Below are 14,657 nucleotides of genomic sequence, written 5' to 3'. Positions count from 1 at the left end.
AATACAGTAAAAACAATTACCCCAAAGCACTAAAATTCATGGAGGCTAAATATCATGCTATTAAATAATGAATTGGTTACCCAAAGACATCCAGAAAGAAATAAGAAAGTTCCTGGGCACATCACTATCCACAATTTCTGAGACACAGAAAAAGTCATCCTGAGAGGCAAGTTCATAGCACTACAAGCTTACCTGAGAGATGATAGATAGATAGATAGATGATAGATAGATAGAAGTTAAGAATAAACTATTTAACTCTACAACTTAAAAAAACTAGAAAGAGAAAAATAAGAGAAGCCTAGTGTAAGTAGAAGATTCAAATAAATAAAATCAGAAATGAAAGTGGAAAAGTAATCACTAACAAAAATACTATGAACAACAATTTGCCAATGAACTGGAAGACTTGGATAAAATGAAAAAAAAAAATCCTAAAAATATATAATCTCCCAAAACTGAATAAAAAAGAATCAGAAAACCTGAATAGGCCAATAAAAACTGATGAAATACAAGCAGTAATAAAATTTAAAAAATATCCCAGCAAACAAAAGCCTGGATCTAGAAGGCTTCACAAGGGAGTTTAACAAACATTCAAAAGAAAACTAACATCTCTACTCTTCAAATTATTCCAAACAATCCAAGAGGAAAGATTACTTCCAAGCTCTTTTTATGAGGACAATATCAACCTAATTTCCAAACCATATAAAGATACTACAAAGAAAGCGAATTGCAGGCCACTATCCTGACAAGAACATAGACTTGAATTATGCATTATGCTAAGCAAAATAAGTCAGATGGAGAAAGATAAATATCACACAATCTTTCTCATTTGTGGAATGTAATGAACAACATAAATCGATGAAGAAAATCATCCAGAGACAGAGAAGCATTGATCAGACCATCAAACCTCATATAGAAGGTAGGTGAGGGTGGGGGAAGGGAGAGAGGTCAACCAAAGGACTTGTATATAAGCATAACCAATGGACACAAACACTAAAGGGGTGAAGGTATGAGAAGGGGGATAGGGGGCAATGGCGGAGGTAAGGACACATAAGTAACACCTTAATTAATAAAGGGGGAAAAAAGAAAATCCTCAACAAAATATTAGCAAATCAGATCCAACAATGTATTAAAGAGATTGTACACCATGAACAAGTATGATTTATTCTAAGGTTGCAAGGCTGGTACAATACTGGTGAATCATCATATAAACAAACTGAAAGATAAAAATCACATGATCATGTCAATATAGGCAGAAAAAGCATTTGACAAAAATCCAACTTTTTGATAAAAAGTCTCAGGAATAGAGGAAGCATATGGCAACATGATAATGGCCATATATGACAAATCTACAGCCAACATCATACTCAATGTGCAATAACTAAAACCATTTACCCTAAGAGCAGGAACAAGACAGGGTTGTCTGCTCTCACCAGTCTTATTCAACATAGTATTGGAAGTTTTAGCCATAGCAATCATACAAGAAGAAATAAAAGGCATTCAAGTTGTAAAGGAGAAAGTTAATCTCTAATTATTTGCACATGGTATGATATTGTACATGGAAAACAGACACCAAGAAACTACTAGACTTAATAAACGAATTTGGCAATGTGGAAGAATACAAAATGAACACTCAAAAATTGATGGCTTTTTTATACACCAATAATGAATTCTCAGAAAGAGAAATGAAGAAAAAGTCCCATCTACCATTGCAACAAAAAAAAAAATTAAGATATTTAGTAATGAACTTAACCAATGAGGTAAAAGACTTGTACTTGGAAAGTTATAAGATTTTGAAAACTAAGATAGAATATGTGAACAAGTGAAAGAATATATTGTGTTCATGGATTGGTAGCATAAACATCATTAAAATGTCCATACTACCCAAGGCAATCTACAGATTCAATGCAATCCTTATTAAAATACTAATCGCATAGTTCAAAGATCTAGAACAAATACTCCTAAGATTTACATGGAGCAAAAAAGGATCCCAAATAGCTGCAGAAATCTTGAGAAAGAACAATGTTGGAGGAATCACAATGCCAGATACCAAGTTATACTACAAAGCCACTGTACACATCCTGGTACTGACACAAAAACAAACATATAGATTAATGGAACAGAACAGAGACCCCAGAAATTGACCCAATCCATTATGCTCAATTAATATTTGACAAAAGAGGCAAGAGAATACAATGGAGTCAAAATAGTCTCTTTAATAAATGGTATTGGGATAACTGGGCAGATATATGCAAAAAAAAAAAAAAAAAAATTAAACCAGACCACCAACTTACACCATACAACAAAATAAACTCAAAATGGATAAAAGATCGAAATGTAAGTTGGGAATCCTAGAAGAAATCATAGACAGCAAAATCTTAGATATCTCTCATAGCAATATGTTTATGGATACATCTCCTAGGGCAAAGGAAATTAAGAAGAAAATAAATAAATGGGGCTACATCAAAAGTAAAAGCTTCTGCGCAACAAAAGAAATAGTCAACAAAATAATAAGAGAGCCAATAGTATGGGAAAACATATTTGGCAATGATACATTTGATAAAGGGTTAATGTCCAAAATATATAAGGTACTCATACAACTTAACAAAAGGAAGACAAACACTCCAATTTTTAAATGAGCAAAAGACCTAAATAGACACATCTCCAAAGTGAACACACAGATGACCAAGAGGCATATGAAAAAAATGCTCAAAGTCACTGATCATCAGATTGTTTAAAATTAAAATGACAATGAGGTATCACCTCTCACGTGCCAGAATGGCTACCATCAATAAGGTAACAAAGGACAAGTGCTGGCGAGGATGTGGGGAAAAGGAGACCCTAGTACACTGCTAGTGGGAATGCAGAATGGTGCAGCCATTTTGGAAAACAGTATGAAGTTTCCTCAAAAAATTAAATGTGGGGCTGCTATTTGTCCCAGTGATCCTACTTCTAGGATTATATCTTAAGAAACCCAAAACACCAATGAGAAAGAATGCATGCACCCCTATATTCATAGAAGCACAATTTACAATAGCTAAGATCTGGAAACAACCCAAGATTAATGACTAAAAAGCTTTGGTACATTCATACAATAGAATATTATGCAGCATTAAAAAAGAACAATCTCTTATCCTTTGAGACAACATGGACGGACCTGGAGAAGATTATGCTAAGTGAAATAAGTCAGTCAGAGAAAGACAAGTATCACATGAGTGGAATCCAATTAACAAAATAACCTGATGTATGGAGTAGATCCAGATACATGGAAGCATGCAGAGTCTCATACAGAGCAGAGTCTCAGATGGAAAGTGGGGCAGGGTAGGTAGGTGAGAGGTAATTAACCAAAGAACTTGCATGCATATATTCATAACCCATGGACACAGACAGTGGGGTGGTGAAGGCCAGAGGTGGGCTGAAGGGGGAAAAAAAAGTGACATATGTAATATTTTCAACAAAAAATATTTTTTAAAGAAAAAATATAAACTATTAAAAACAAACAAACAAACAAACAAAATCAAATCTAGATGGGAAGTATTCAGTTTTCCAACATTAACTGTGATGTTAGCTGGAACTTTGTTTTTTAATATATATATTTTATTGATATTTGTACGGAGAGGAAGGGATAGAGATAGAGAGTTAGAAACATCGATGAGAGTCATCGATCAGCTGCCTCTTGCACACCCCCTACTGGGGATATGCCCGCAACCAAGGTACATGCCCCTGACCGGAATCGAACCCGGGACCCTTCAGTCCCCAAGCCAACGCTCTATCCATTGAGCCAAACCGGTTTCGGCTGGAACTTTTATTTTTAATAGAGGATCTTTATCATGTAAAGAAAGTTCCCTTACTGCGAGATTTTTTTATTAATGGATTTTTAATTTTCTCAAGTCTATTTTATTTTTGCATCTATCTAGGTGATCTTATTTTTTTTTCCTTCTTTTACTTGTTATTTTAGCAAATTACATTAATTATCGATATAATCCAGAATTTGGACAAGCATTTCATTCTCAAAATAAAAGCAACTTGGTCATAATGTACTTTCATTAATTACTAGAGGCCTGGTACATGAATTTATGCATGCATGGGGTCCAGTTTGTCTGCCCTGATCAGCCCAATAGGGCTGGGGGGAGGGGATGCAGGAGGTTGGCTGGCTGGGCCCACTCTGGATCCAGTGGAGTGGGCTGATCAGGGGTGGAATTGACTTGGGGAAAGGGGCTGTGGGCAGTTTGGTCAAACTCCTGGTCAAACTCTTGCCCGAACTCCCAGTCTAGGGGACAATTTGCATATTAGTCTTTCATTATATAGGATTAAATGAATTTAGTTCCTGGCTTAATTTACTCATATGTTTTTAAGTTCTCTTGTATCTGTGCTCTTGAAGGCTGTTGCTATACTTTATTCTTTTCTCTCTTTTCTTTTTTTTTAATTAAAATTTTTGGGGTGGTATTGGTTAATACTATCATACATGTTTCAAGTGTAGATTTCTGTTACAATATTTGTATATTATATGGTGTGCCCATCACCCAAAGTCAAATCGCTCATCACAATATATTAGGATCCCCTTTTACCCCCACCCCCTTCCGCAATCACACTGCTGTTTGTGTTCATGAATTTTAGTTTTATGTCTCACATATGAGTGAAATCTTATGGTTCTTAGCTTTTTCTGACTCACTTATTTCACTTAGCATAACATTCTTCATCCATATTGTGACAAATAGCAGTATTTCATCCTTTCTTATGGCTGAGTACTATTCTGTTGTATATATGTGCCACATCTTTTTTGTCCAGCCCTTTATTACAAGACACTTTGGTTGTTTCCATGTTTTGGTTACCATAAATAATGCTTTATTGAACATAGGGTTGCATTTAATTTTACAAATACACCTTTGTTTGTTTTTAGTTTTTTGGCTATATACTCAGGAAAGGGATTGGTGAGTCATATGGTAGCATTATTCTTAATTTTTAAAGGAATTGCCAGGATGATTTCCATAGTGGTTATGGCAGTCTGCATTCCCACTAGCAATAAATGAGGGTTCCCCTTTTTCCACAACTTCTCCAACACTTGTTATTGCTTGTCTTGTTGATAACTAACACCCTAACAGGTGTGAGGTGGTATCTCATTGTAGTTTTGATATGCATTTCCCTAATTGCTAGTGAGGTTGAACATCCTTTCATAGATCAATTGGCTGCTTTTTGTATCTTTTTGAGAGAGGTATATTTTTAGGTCCTTTGGTGAATTTTTAATTGAGTTGTTTGTTTGGTGTTGAGTTTTGTAAGTTCTCTATATATTTTTGAAATTAAGACTTTTCAGAGCTTCTTTTTGTAAACATAACCCCTATGTTATTGGCTGCTTTTTTGTTTTGTTATCAGATTCTTATGTTGTGCAGAAGCTTTATAGTTTGATATAGTCCCATTCATTTATTTTTGACTTTACTTCCATTGCCTTTGGAGTCAAGTTCATAAAATATTCTCTACCATCAATGTCCACAGGTCTTATATTGAGGTCTTTGATACATTTTGAATTAATTTTTGTACATGGGGACAAACTATAATCCAGTTTTATTTGTTTGCATGTGGCTTTCCAATTTTCCTAGCACCATTTATTAAAGAGTCTATTTTTACTCCATTGTGTTTCTGGCTCCTATGTCCACAATTGTCCGTTCATATAGATATGGTTTTATAGCTGGATTCTCTATTCTGACCTATTGATCTGTATGTCTGTTTCTCTGCCAACATCATACTGTTTTAATTATCATAGCTTTGTAGTAAAATTTGAAGTCAGGTAGTATGATACCCCCAGCTTCATTCTCTTTTATCAGTATTGTTTTGGCTTTTTGGGGTCTTTCTAGTTCCATACAAATCTGATGATTTCTCATTCTATTTCTTTAAAAAATAATTAGTGTTTTTGGTAATGTAGCTGGTAATGGTTTTCTTTGAGTTCATCATATTATTTGCTGAACTCATAAAGTTCCAGTTTTGTGTTGTTTTTTTTTTAAACAACTTTTGGAAATTTTTTGTAATTATTTCCTCAAACATTTTTTTCTGACCAAATTCTATCTCTTTCACTTCTAAGTTTTAACTAATATTACACACTTTGATATGGTCTCACAAATCTCTGTTTATTTTCCTCTTTCTGTTCTTCAGATTTCATTATTCCTCTTGATTTATGTTTAAGTTAACTGATTCTTTCCTGTCTTGCTTTTATTCTGATAAACATCAAATAAAATTTTGTTTCAAATATTGCTTTTTTATTTCTAGTATGTTTGTTTGATTATTTGGTATGGTTTTTAATATCTAGGGAGAATAATTTTTGAGAGAATGAAATTATTGCCCAATAACTACATGCCCTTGCTCCCAGTCTGATACTGGATTTACAGCTAAAATAAAGCATAATGAACCTGAAAAATAAAAATAATTGTAGCTGATTAGACATTAGAATAATCAAAGGCCAGAGGCATCATGACCAAAACAACCAAACAACCTATCACCATGAGGTGCATGGAACACCTATCGGTTCTTCCACCCAGCTGGCAGGCTCCCGGGAACTAGAGCCATGCTACCATTGAACTGGCCTCTTGGTCCCTTCCCCCCAGTCCCCAGGCTCCAGGGAACTGGAGCCATGTTGTTATCAGACTTGCCTCTGGGTCCCTCCTCCTGGTCCACAGGCACTGGGAAGCCAGAGCCATGCTGTGATTGGACTGGTCTCTTGGTCCCTCTCTTTGGCCCCCAAGCTTCAGGGAACTGGAACCATGCCATGATCAGACTGGCCTCTTGGTCCTTTCCGCTGATCTGCAGGCTTCAGGGAACCAATGAATGCATAAATAAGTGGAACAGCAAATAAACGTTTCACTTTCTTCTTTCTACTCTCTATCTAAATATCAATTTTTAAAAAAGCTTACATATATTGAATGGTAATTATAGTTTTTTTAATGAATAGAGAACTAAAATCATATAATGAAAAGCTGAGGAGTGGATAGACACTAAATATTAAGACTTAAGCCCCTGGATATATATATTTAATATAACATTGGCTCATCATGAAAATTTTATGTGATTGGCATTTTACAAATAGTGCGGAGGAAAAGTGCTGGGAAATGAACAAAGTTGTGGCAGCCTGATGATGGAACAAGAAGAAGGAGTGGAAGGAGTTTCTGCAATGGGAATCTGAGTGGCTGTAGCTCATGAATGCAGAGATGAAAACTCAAATGTATGAGCTGAAGCAAGAGTGGCAGGAGCTCATACTGATGCTCAGCCAGCATCACCCCACCTGCATCATCAGGACCTACAAGGTTAAAATCCCTGACTCAAAAGGCAACCAATTCCTGAAGCAGTTGGAGAAGAAGTGACCATGGAAGACAAGAAGGAGGAGATGAGGATATGGAGGAGGAGGTCAGTCCCAGAGGGTTCTTCCTTGCTGCATGAAAAACTCTTCAATGAAGCTCAGCACAGTCAGCATCAGCCAGGCTTTTTTGTGAAACTCAGATCAGCCACATGTGGGGAAGAAACCCAGGCTGATGAAACCTAGGACCAAGCACTGAGACCAAAGTAGTCCTGAAAGGGGCCTGTTCTGTTAGAGCCAGGCTTGCAGGAGGAAGAACAGAGGATTTGGGCTGGAGAGATGCCCAACCAGGCAGCTGTGGGCACCTCTCTGGCTTCTCCACCAGAGCAGCCACCCAAAGGACCTCTGAGCCACCAGGAAAAGCCATGAATTGAAACCCAAATTAAGCTGAGTATGGAACTCAGAGTGAGACTGCAATTTGCCTGCCCCAATCCCTGACCACGATCCTGACCCTGATCCTGATGCAAGAGCACAGTGTCAGGCCCTGCTATATCCACCCGCCATGGTCCAGCTCAGATCTACCCAGAGTGGCAGCCAGGGCACATGATCGCAGGCTCTGCTGGAGTTGTTGTGGGTTTGAGGCACAGGTGCCCTTCCAAAGCACATACTCACTGAATGTTTACAGACTGGCTGCCCTGGCTGGGCTTTCAACTGCACATGTTTTTTTTTTATATTTTCTTTTTAAAAAATATTTTTTACAAAAAATATTTTATACAACCAATATATAAATGGATTTCTATAATCACTCGATGTGATACAGTATAAATATGCTATAGTTTGTTTGTTACTAACAGATATTCAGCAGTTATGGCTATTGCATGTAACTTATAAGTATTGTAGTCTCTAGGTGTTAGGGGTAGCAGGGGTGGAGTGTGGTGCATTTCCTTCCTGGTAAAACTTCAGAGTACTCAGTTCTGCATTGCTCGGTAAACATTACTCTTACTTAAAAAAAGAAAAAAGAAAAAAAAGAAAAAAAGAGGGAGGCCCAGGCCACTAGCCGGTGACACAGTTGTAGGTGTGCAACTGGCCAGCAATTATCCCACAGAGGGAGGCCCAGGCCAGCCAAGCCATCACATCCCAGGCTTGTTGTGAAGGGAAGAAACTGGTGGTAAGGGAGGGAAGGCAGCACTGCATAGATGGCAAGCAGTGGGAAGGGTATGGTTTGGGCCAGCTGCCTGCAGCCCGGGGAAGGAAAAGCCCGATAGGCCCTGATCTCCTAGGGACCCTACCCAAGGGGTCCTGGATTGTGAGGGGATGCAGGCCGGGCTGAGAGACGCCTGCCCTGGGTGCACGCATTTTCATGCACTGGGTCTCTAGTATTATATATAAGGAGCACTGAGGAAACAATGTAGAGTCTGATAATAGTATTGAAGTCATGGAAAGATGGAGCTCCCCGTAACATTTTCTTAGCTAGGAGGCCTAGTGATATCGGTTGCAAATCTCCGATAAGGGGTAAGAGGTTTATACCCCATGCAGGGGTCCCAGACACAGAGAAGCAGAGACTGGACAAAAACCTCGTGAAGCATTGGGCAGAGGAAACCAGGGGAATTCTATATGCCTGGCAGACTAGGACTACCCCTTCCCAATGAAGAAGCACTCATTTTGTTAGCCACCTTAGAATTATAAGTTCACTCTGAGGTCTAAGTACTGGAAAGGTTGTCCTGCTGTGTTTGGGTCCAGTAGAGGGCTCCATGGCAATACCCAGCAGTGACTTTGAAGGACCTTCTACTTTTTTTTAGTTTATGTCATTTGTTTCTACTCTGACCTTTATTATTTTTGTTTTTCTATTTCTTAGGGCTATTCCTGCTGTTCTTTTTCCAGTTATTTTAGGTGTAGGGTTATACTGTTTAAGAAAAATTTTTCTTGCTTTTTGATATAAACCTATAAAACTATGAAATTCCCTCTCAGTGCTGCTTTTACTCTGAACCCTGTATTTGGGGTGGCCGTGTGTTCATTTTCACTTATTTTAAGGTAATTTTAATTTCTTCCTTGATCTCATTGATAATCCATTCATTATTTAATAATATGATTGTTAGCCTACATGTTTTGGCATATTTTAGGACTTTTTTTGGTTTGTTGTGTTGTTTTTTTTTTGTTATGGTTGATTTATAATTACATGTCAGAGAAGATGGTTAATATGATTTCAATTTTCTTAAACTTATTGAGACTTCTTTTGTGTCCTAACATGTGCTATATCTTCAAGAATGTTACATGTACACTTGAGAAGAATGTATGTTCCTCTGCTTTGAGATGAAATCTTCTATAGATATCAATTAAATCCACCTGGTCTAGTGAGTTACTTAAGGTCTTGTTGACATTTTGTCTGGAAGACCTATCCATTGTTGACTGTGGGGTGTTAAAGTCTCCTACTATGACTTTATTGCTGTCAGTCTCTTCCTTAATATCCACCAAAAACGTTTTAATATATTTAGGTGCTCCTATATTTGGTGCATATATGTTTTATCCTCTTTTTGGATTGAGCCCTTTATCTATCCTTTAGAATAAAGAGGTAATATGCAAATAGACCCTCATGACCTTGCACAAGATGGCTGGCAGGGGAGGGTACTTGTGGGCAATCAGGCTGGCAAGGGAGAGTAGTTGAGGGTGACCAGGCCAGTAAGGGAGGGCAGTTAGGGGTGACCAGGCTGGCAGGGGAGGGCAGTTGGGGACAACGGGGCCTACAGGGAAGGCAGTTGGGGGCGACCAGGCCAGCAGGGGAGAGTAGGTAGGGGCGACTGGGCCAGTAGGGGAGGACAGTTAGGCATGATCATGCCAGCAGGGGTGCAGTTATGCATTGATCAGGCTTGCAGGGGAGTGGTTAGGTGTGACTAGGCTGGCAGGCAGAAGCAGTTAGAGGCAATCAGGCAGGCAGGCAGGCGAGCAGTTGGGAGCCAGCAGTTCTGGATTGTGAGAGTGATGTCCAACTGCCAGTTTAGGCCCAATCCCACATGATTGGAGAGGGTGCAGGCTGGGCTGAGGGACACCCCCTCCCTCCCCCCAGTGCTTGAATTTTGTGTACCAGGACTCTAGTATATATATAAAACCTACAATGCAAATAGACCAAATGGTGGAACAATTGAACAACTGAATAACTGGGCAGTATGTCATGCGCTGACCACCAGGGAGCGCGCGTGGAACATGATGAGCATTGGCAGCAGACTGCAGAATTCAGAACATGGTGGGTGTGGGCCACAGCAGAATGGTGGAGCAGGTGATTGGGGCCACCAGATAAAGATGGGGTGCCAGTCAGTGTCTTAGAGGCAAGCCTCTTGTAGTTACTGAAAATTCTTTGTTCCCACGTGTTATGGCCCCACCCAGAACTTGAACCAGCTGCCAACACTGGCTCTGCTCACACATGCTGCTTGCACTGGAGTGGCCACTTGCACCCACTCCTGGATCCCAGCGCCAGCCATGATTGCTCAGCATTGTCAGCGGGTGAAAGCGGGGCCAGCACTGTCAGCATGTGGAGTGGCAGCAGCAGGACCAGAGCTGCCAGCAGACAGGGGACCAGGGACTGTGGAGGGAGTGGCCTGGCTGGGGCACAAAGCACAGGCTGAGACCTGCCCTTGTGCCCACCACAGCTTCTTGGCCATAGTTCCTTGTAAGATGCACAAATTAGTGCACTGGGCCCCTAGTTATTATATAGTGACCTTCTTTGTCTCTTGACATGGCCTTTGTTTTAAAGTCTATTTTGTCAGATATAAGTATTGCTCCCAAGCTGCTGCTTCTTCTTCTTTTTTTTTTTTTAATTTTAATTTGCATGGAATAACTGTGTGGAGAGACCATACTTCTGCACAGGGCTGACTTTTTAAACCCTTCTGATTGGACCTGTGACACAAGGGTGCCAGGTCCTAGGAGAGCAGTTTTGCAGGACAGCATCCCTGATAAGGTTTATATTGTGAAAACAGACAAGTGAGAGCTGTGTTTGGGACTGAAATTTTGGGTTGGCTGACCTGACCTCTTTGTGAGTTTAAGTCCCAGAAAAAAGAGGTGGAGCATATCCCCCCTCCTATATGTTGGTAACACCACCCCAACAGGAAACAGCTTATATCATTTCTCTGAAGCCCCACAAAACCCTAGTGGATGAAGTTCAATGAGTATTAGGAGAATAGCTAAAAGCAGGATATTCTAAGAGCAAGACCCTCAGAGGCTATTGTCTTGGACAAAGAGAAAATGCCTAGCCCCTTGTGTTGGCTGGGCTGGCAATATTATCAAATGGAAAATATTTTGATTAATCCCATTGAACCTAGACAAATGAAAGTTCTCCTGAAGAAAAGGTAGCAGAATGTATCCAACCTGAACCTATACCAGGACCTAAAGGAATTAGAGTTGAGATATATGGTAGAGACTGAGGAGGGGTGAACTGGAGAAACCCAGCACACATCTCACTCTGAACTACCAGAAAGCAGGGACTGGGTGACGCAGAGCAACCCATGCACACTCAACCCCAAGCCCAGGGTCTGCTTACAGAGCAACCTGGAATAACCCAGCATGTGCCCCACTAGGGCCACAGAAGATGGGTGCATACATGTTCACCAGAGTTATATTCTCTTGTTATATCAACCCCTTTAGTATTATGATTGGCCTTCCTTATCTTTTCTTATGGCCTTCACTTTAAGGTCTATTTTGTCAGTTATAAGTATGGCTACCCCAGATTTATTTTCATTTCCATTTGCTTGAAAGGTATTTTTCTATCCCTTCACTTTCAATCTGTGTGAGTCCCTTTTTCTGAGGTGGGTCTCTTGTAGACAGCATATATATGGGTCATGTTATTTTTATCCAATCTGCCACTCTATGTCTTTTGATTGGAGTACTTAGTTAATTTACATTTAAGGTTACTATTGTTATGTACTTGTGTGTAGCCGTTTTTATTCTTTATGTCTGTGTTACTTATTTTATTTCTATTTTTTTTTTTTTTTTTACAACTGTGCCTTTAGCACTTCTTGAATTGCTATCTTGGTAGTGATAAACTCCTCTAGTTTTGTTTTGCTTTGTTTTCTTGCAAAGCTATTGATGTCCCCTTCAATTTTGAATGATAGCCTTGCTGGATAGAGTATTCTTGGATTCAGTCCCTTATTTTGCATAACTTTGTATACTTCATTCCATTCCCTTCTGGCCTGATGTGTTTCTCTTGATAAATCATTTGATAATTTAATGGGAGTTCCTTTATAGGCAATTTTCTGCCTCTTTTCTGCAGCCTTAAATATTCTATCTTTGTCTTTAATGTTTGCCATTGCTATTATGATGTGTTTGGGTGTGGGTTTATTTGGTTTCATCTTGTTTGGGATTCCCTATGCTTGTGTGACTTTTTTACTTCCCCAAATCAGGGAAGTTTACTGTCATTATTTCTTCAAATAGGTTTTCTATTCCTTGCTCCTCTTGTGCTTCTGCCACCCCTATTATACGTATGTTACTTCATTTCAAGTTGTCCCAAAGCTCCATTAGACTCTCCACCTGCTTTCTAGGAAAGTGCTGATGGGGCAACCTGAAGCAAGACAGTGTGCCCATCCAGGGGTGACAGGACTGTGCCACAAGTGCACTTCCAGAGGAACCTAGGGGCCCAACCTGCCATGGGTACAGGGCCTCACAGAAAATTGCAAATCAGAGAGCTCAGGGTCCTCACAGGGAGTCACATAGAGAAACTGTTCACACGCCTCCACCAACTGAAGTATATGAAGCAAAAAACTGAGGGACCAGATGCATGGGAAAATGGATACAACTAAGAGCAGAGACAATACTAAAGGGATTGTTATATCAATTGTAATATTGCCAGCCCAGCTTTCTATTTTCCCAATTGCTGTTCAGATTGGATATGTTTTTCTGCTTCCTCTTCTAACTCACTAATTCAGTCCTCCCCTTATTCTAGTCCAGCTGTTGCCAACCTTTCAGACCTCAAAGACCATCAGTGGTCTGCAGACTACCAGTTGGTGACTACTGTTATAGTCTGCTGTTGAAACTTTCCATTTTGTTTTTTATTGTATGTATATCATTCTTAATTTATTTTTATTTTTATGTAAGTTCTTGACTTTCTTATCCATCTGGTTTATGAACTGTATGTTCCATATTCTGAATTCTTTTTCTGACATATTGCATGCTTTCATTTCATTTAGTTACATTTCTTGGGACTCCTCTTTTTTCCTTGGAAGTTATTTCTTTGTCTCCCCATTTTGCTGTCTATTTATGGTCCTCGTTACCCTGCTTGGGTTTGAAAGGTTGAATATCCTATCAAAGAAATGGTACAGAAATTATTAGCCAAGATGCTGGGTGTTCCTTGAGTTTCATGCCTTTATTGTCTCTGCTCTTAGTTGTATCCCATTTTCCCATGCATCTGGTCCCTCAGTTTTTTGCTTCATATACTTCAGTTGGTGGAGGCGTGTGAACAGTTTCTCTATGTGACTCCCTGTGAGGACCCTGAGCTCTCTGATTTGCAATTTTCTGTGAGGCCCTGTACCCATGGCAGGTTGGGCCCCTAGGTTCCTCTGGAAGTGCACTTGTGGCACAGTCCTGTCACCCCTGGATGGGCACACTGTCTTGCTTCAGGTTGCCCCATCAGCACTTTCCTATGGCCTGAAGTGAGGTGTGTGCTAGTTTGCTCCAGATAGCCCCATCAGGATTGTCCCAGGGGCTAGAGAGAAGTAGATGCAGGTTACTCAGGTTTCACAGGGAGGAGACACAGAAACATGTCACGAATGGGAGAGATGGAGGAAAGTAAACTACTGAATGACACAGAGTTCAGAATCACATTTATAAGATTACTCAAGAATCTTCTAAAAACCTTTGAAAACTTGATGAGACCTCCAAGAAGCTTGGTGAGACCTTCAAGGACCTTAAAGAGAATACCAAAAATATGGGAAAGGACCAGTCAGAAATTAAGCATACAATGTCTGAAATAAATAATATACAGAAACTCAACTATAGATCAATGTACCCCAAGAATTAAACCAAAGATCTGGAATTTAAGGAAGAAAAAATCACTCAACCAGAGAGGCAGAAAAAAAAAAGAATCCAAAAGTGTGAAGATAGGGTAAGGAGCCTCTGGGATGGCTTAATGCGTACCAACATCCAGATTTTTGGAGTGCCAGAGGAGAGCAAACAGGATATTGAAGGCCTACTGAAATAAATAATGACCGAAACTTTCCCTACCTGGTAAAAGAAATAGACTTACAAGTTCAGGAAGCATATAGAACCCCAAACAAGAAGAATCCAAAGAGGAACACACCAAGACACATCATAATTAAAATGCCAAGGCCAAAAGACAAAGAGAGAATCTTACAAGCAGCAAGAGAAAAACAGCTAGTTACCTACAAGGGAGTACCCATCG

At 39.6% G+C, this 14,657-nt stretch overlaps 1 pseudogene; it reads left to right on the top strand.

Annotated features, from left to right (window-relative positions):
• The first annotated feature begins 1,028 nt into the window (after positions 1–1,028).
• Positions 1,029–14,657, top strand: part of LOC118729594 — a 57,660-nt pseudogene continuing 44,031 nt past the window's right edge.

The sequence above is a fragment of the Pipistrellus kuhlii genome, unplaced genomic scaffold (genome assembly GCF_014108245.1).
Source record: "Pipistrellus kuhlii isolate mPipKuh1 unplaced genomic scaffold, mPipKuh1.p scaffold_m20_p_3, whole genome shotgun sequence".
NCBI classification, from domain to species: Eukaryota; Metazoa; Chordata; class Mammalia; order Chiroptera; family Vespertilionidae; genus Pipistrellus; species Pipistrellus kuhlii.
Note: the sequence above shows the minus strand (reverse complement) of the source record. Positions and strands in the feature narration are given on the sequence as shown.